The sequence below is a fragment of the Phaethon lepturus genome, unplaced genomic scaffold (genome assembly GCF_000687285.1).
Source record: "Phaethon lepturus isolate BGI_N335 unplaced genomic scaffold, ASM68728v1 scaffold52699, whole genome shotgun sequence".
Taxonomy (NCBI): Eukaryota; Metazoa; Chordata; class Aves; order Phaethontiformes; family Phaethontidae; genus Phaethon; species Phaethon lepturus.
In genome coordinates this window covers 20,897-26,108 of record NW_010563884.1, presented here as the reverse complement: position 1 = coordinate 26,108, position 5,212 = coordinate 20,897, and the positions used below count along the sequence as shown (strand labels likewise).

The 5,212-nt window shown below is 35.0% G+C and overlaps 1 protein-coding gene across 1 annotated transcript in view; it reads left to right on the top strand.

The window, feature by feature from the left end:
- The first annotated feature begins 626 nt into the window (after positions 1-626).
- LOC104626684 (25-hydroxycholesterol 7-alpha-hydroxylase) overlaps positions 627-5,212 on the top strand; it is a 19,268-nt gene continuing 14,682 nt past the window's right edge. Inside the window, exon 1 of the mRNA XM_010294667.1 lies at positions 627-762. The gene's annotated coding sequence lies outside the window, so the exon portion shown is untranslated. The remainder of the gene's footprint in view (positions 763-5,212) is intronic.

Here is a 5,212-nt window from a genome sequence, read left to right as displayed (position 1 = left end):
GCAAATATCGTTCTCTAGAATTTAATCTTTAAACTGTGTATACACATTTCTAGCTTAGGAGTCTATAAATATATGGAGACTAAGATTTATTATGGTAAATGTTTGGCCTCTATTATTACCCTATTTATTAAAGGTACTTAGTTAGCATGGTAGCTGGTCTGCGTGCTGGTAAACTGAAATTCTTAAAGCGTTCTCTCTAAGGCTAGTTGTTTCGTGTGGTATGTTGGCGTCCTATTTACCTAAATCTGTCATAATTGCCTTCCAATACATGTTCCTCTGACACAGGAAATATTGAAAATAAAAGGACACTTTGCTGGGAGATTTTCTACTGAATGTCATTTTTCTGTGTTGGTAACTTGATGGTAATAACTGGACGACCTGTAGTTAAATGCATCTCAATATCTCTCACTTACTTTTCCTATCACCACACAGAGCCTTCTGTGCTCAGAGGTGTGATTAGATTTAACCTGCCATCATATCTGAAGAACTTTCTGTACAACATATTACACATTGCAAGAATTATATATGTAGATGGTGGATCTAAGTGTAATATATAAATAGATATAAAGATGAGTTGCTCTCATGCCGACGTTAATTCCTGATTTTTTATTTCTGTTTTTAACAGGAAGACTGGAGAGCCCCCACTAATAAATGGATGGATTCCTTACCTTGGGAAGGCTTTGATTTTTAGAAAAGATGCTTTCAAATTTTTACTGGATCAGCAAAAGAAACTTGGAGATATTTTCACTGTACATATTGCTGGTGAGAAATATTTTAGTATTTCTCTTGATTTTTTCCATCAGAGAAGTTAAATACTAATTCAAATGTTTAGTTTAGAATCTTCCTTAACCAAAAATATTTTTGTGTAGCATAGGCCAATAAACATTTCTTAAATTCATGTGTATTCTATGCCTAATAATTATCCATAGGATATAATTATGAGCATGTAGATTTATATACAGATATAGGTATATATGCATATTGATAGAATTTGTAGGCATGTAATGTATGAACTTAGGTTTTGCCAGCAGATTTAATTGTGTATTGTTTTTTTTTCCTAAAGAAGGGAGAACTAACATCATCTTGACACTGCACAGAAAAATACCAGATTAAATTTAGAAAACACTTAAGAAAAAAAGGGCAGAATATGTTCTCACACATCTTACAACTGGTTGACAGGAACACAAGGGAATGAATGACACATTGACTCAGTGATACAATCGGGACTGGAACACAGAAACTTCCCGTTGCCAGCCTCTTACTCTGATCATGCTTGCTGAAAATCACAATATAATAAAGTATGATATAACCTTGCTGCTTTCTGTATTTATAGCTGCATTACTACGTTAGCTCTAATGTAAACATATGAGTGATTTCACGTAGACACTTAGCTGTAGAAGAAAAACATAGAATGAAACTGGAATCTTGAATGAATCTTAAATATACACATTTACATATACATAAATACGCACACAGATGTACTTTTTACTGACATCAGTTTAAAATCCAGTATTTTCCTCTGTTCAGAAAAAGGCAAACTCTTACTAGTGTAGCTGGATGCAACGGATCTTTACATGCTGATATCCTTGTTCAAGTGATCAATTTCAGAGTTAAGTCTGTCTCAGTTTTAGCTATTACTGTATTTTCAGGGAGTTTCAAATAAAAATGTATAGTATACATGTAAAGTATAAAGTTTGCTTTTTAATTTCATGGCAGTAGCATTAGCTTTATATTTCCATATAAAGTAATATTTTGCAATAAAAATATTCTTTTCTTCAAAAGTCAATTCATTAAATTGCAAGCTGTATCTTTAATTAATAAAATTTTTCTTCCTCTTACCAAATTTGTTCTTTTTTTCCCCTTTGGAAGAACATTTTTACTGCTGTTAAATGTGTAATTTTTTAATTCATCCAGGGGGGGTTTCTTTTCAAACTGGTGTGCTCAGATTTTTTTCCATCTTGAAAGGGAGTTTGACCCAGTACAAGACCAACTTTTGTTGAAATACGGTCTTTTTTATTGTTAATGTAACATTCACACTGTATACAGTCATGGCTTCTTATGAATACAGAGTTATAATTCAAAGACTACCTTAGTACATTCATAAAACCAGATATAGTCATACTTCAGAATCCTTTATGTATTTCAATCAAATATTTATATCTGCGTCACCTCTTTATTATTTTATGCAAGACTATGTTTAGAGATTTGTGTGTTTAAACAGTCTATGAGTGTAATTTAGTTTCACAAATTTCTATTTGCATGCTAAACAAAATTCTGTTTCAACTCATCTCCCTGTGTTCAGGTGTTTTGAGGAAGCCTTCCTTGATAGAGACTGAGATAAATGGAGTGCGTCCTGGATACCATTTCATCCTTATGCAGGGAAATCTTTGATTTGAGAATTTGTCATAACAGAGATACCATTTTAAGTTCTCTTTTGTCGGTATAAAAATACCGACCATCAGGAGTTCACTAAGGAGAAACAGTTTGTCATCCACAAGTCAGGAAAGAAGCCGAAGCTAGTTAGTACCTCCTATCATGTCCTGATCCGAAGATGTACCGGATTTCTATATGTCTTACTGATTTGACAGAGATGATGTTTATATGTTCAGCAAACATAACGCAGTAGATGTTTGTTGTTGTATATGGACTATCATTACTTTACCCCCCTGGTGGGTGTCTAAAGGTCCTGTCAAAAAATCCTATCAATATATATTGTTCTAATTATTGGTTCTCAAACTAGTTCATTTGGAAAATGCGGAACGATGCTTGGAGTTTCCGGCGTTGCCCCGTACCGGTAATGCGATTTCGCTGATTGTACTTTCCCATGTGATGAGCAAATGATTGTCATCCCTAAAAGTCGCAAGGGACATGGATGTCATCTTAATAAAGAAATTAAAAAGCACATCTTTCTATGAGAAACAATGTAAATTCCTGACCTGTCGCAGAAAATAGTTCTCTAATTGGTTTTGTGTGGTGGTGCAGCAGAATCGTTTTCCCCAAACGTCACGCCGGCGAAGCACCACTGTACATCATTGTCAGCAGTTCAGCAGAATCTCCCTAATAAGAGGACGATTACATAAATGCGATAGTCTTCAAAGAAAAAAAAAATAGAAAAGAGTAAGGAGGGGAAAGAGCGGTGAGAGGTAGTCTGTCGTATTGAGATGATAGTACTTCCCAAGCCAACTTCTCTGCTTGTTAAGGGTCAGCAGCGTAGGCAGACGGCTAGATGAGAACTTAAAGAGCTTGAAACAGTTTTGCCATTGTTTCTCGGGATTAAACTTTGTCTCCTTTTCTTGACAAGTTATTAGGAATGATACCAAACCTTACAACACTCTCTGAGACTAACTTTTAATAAAATAATCTTTGTTTTCTTTACTAAGGACATTTGCCTTTTAGAATACTGCTAAGTCATTCTTTTCTTTTAAATCACAATACACCTACAGTAACATATCACATTTTTCTCTCTTAGGCAAGGCAAAAGGTAATTTACATTAACTCCTTACCAAGCTGAAGCCTGCTGCAAGCATTTACTGAAATAACATCCATCATTAGATGCCATCTGAAATGCTTGTCTTTCATCATTAGCATTAAAAAGCTCCAGAGTGCATTATTAGAGTAATTTCTTAACTATCATACAAATACTGGCTTCTGTGCTCAGATTTACCAAAGTTGACAATTTTCATATTTTCCACATCAATCTTCTATTTCTAGTAGACTGTATAAACTAAAAGGAGATAAACGGGCTATTTGCAGCATGGGTGTAATACAGACTGAGGGACTGGATGGGAAAGAATTAATTCTCTGTAGCCATATTTAAAAAAAAAAACAGAAACAAGTATACATCTCTTATTTTGACTTGTTTCTATGGTACTAAATAAAATAGCTCAGTGACTTAAACTATTGGGATTTGGAGTGTGATGTTTCTGTATGGACATGTCTACTTAGTTTTTTGCGTTGAAGGATTTTTTTACAATCTTAACAAAGAAATGCTTGGTCCCTGGTGGTTTCTCTATAAAGACCTTCAATATGTAAGGTTTCCTGATGGAGCGTGTGATGTGCTTCCACTTTTGGCTTCTGTGGCATTTACTTTTACCAGTAATCTGATGGAAACTCCTGAGCATCGAGATTTTGGTTCAGTTTCAGAAAAGGCTACTTTTAAGAGGTGGTTTTTGGCATTCACGGCAATGGAAAGGTATGGGAGGGGAGGGAGGAAGCTGCATTTTAAAATACCAAATAATAACTGGTAACTTTAGGAAAGATTTGCATTTATTGGTCTCTTACACCACCAGGGACAATCAGTGGGAAGAGACCTCATCAGGGACAACGGTCCCCATCAGGGACAACAATAAAAAGCAAAATTAAGAACCATATTGACACTTACAAAATTTAAAATCCTAACTTGAGGTGAGAAAGTTTGTTCCAGTTCGGATGTTCGCTGCTCGGGGTAGAGGAGGTGTTGGGGCAGGGTTTTGTAATTAGCAATCTGTTCCTGTATGGAAGAGGCTGGGGTAAGCGGTCTAGCCGCGTAATGCGTCTGTGTGCAACTATGACTGTAATTGCTAAAGGCTCCATACCCACTTGCACAGCAACAACTTTCTAACTGCAGTTAATGAGCTCTAGATTTTAGTCTTTTTCTAATTAAGAGATCTAAAATTAGCTTCTCGGTGAGGTATGTAAACAAGCTGCCTTTGTTATAGAGGGGTTCCATTTTTCTGACTATGTAGGCCTTTTCTAAATGTGCTAACGAAAGTGTTTTGCTTTATGAGTTTATATATATTGTTGACTTGCAGTGAAGTGGTCTGAAGCCTCAACTGATTCTACAAAATCAATTATGTTTTGGTACATACTTACTTTTTGCTACCAGGAACCTGATGAGAATAATAAAAATAGGGACCTTTGGTATTCTGTTTCTCTGAGATTTTTTTTTTCCAAAATAGGTGCTGGTGTTGAGTGAGTTTTGATTTAAAATTATTGCTAAAATAGTTTGCTTGTCTGAAAACTCATTTGCTAAAAATTATTTTCTGACTTAAAAAAGATAAGTATTGATGTGCGTTTGCTAAGTGTCTGATTAAAGATCACAAAGAAACTCATATTTTGCATCAGAAATAAGCAGATGGTGGACAGATGGTTTAAATTAATATTAATTAAAAATCTTAACTTAAATTGTTTACCCTGTAAATGCAAAGTTAGGAAGCCAGCTTTCATCTTTAGG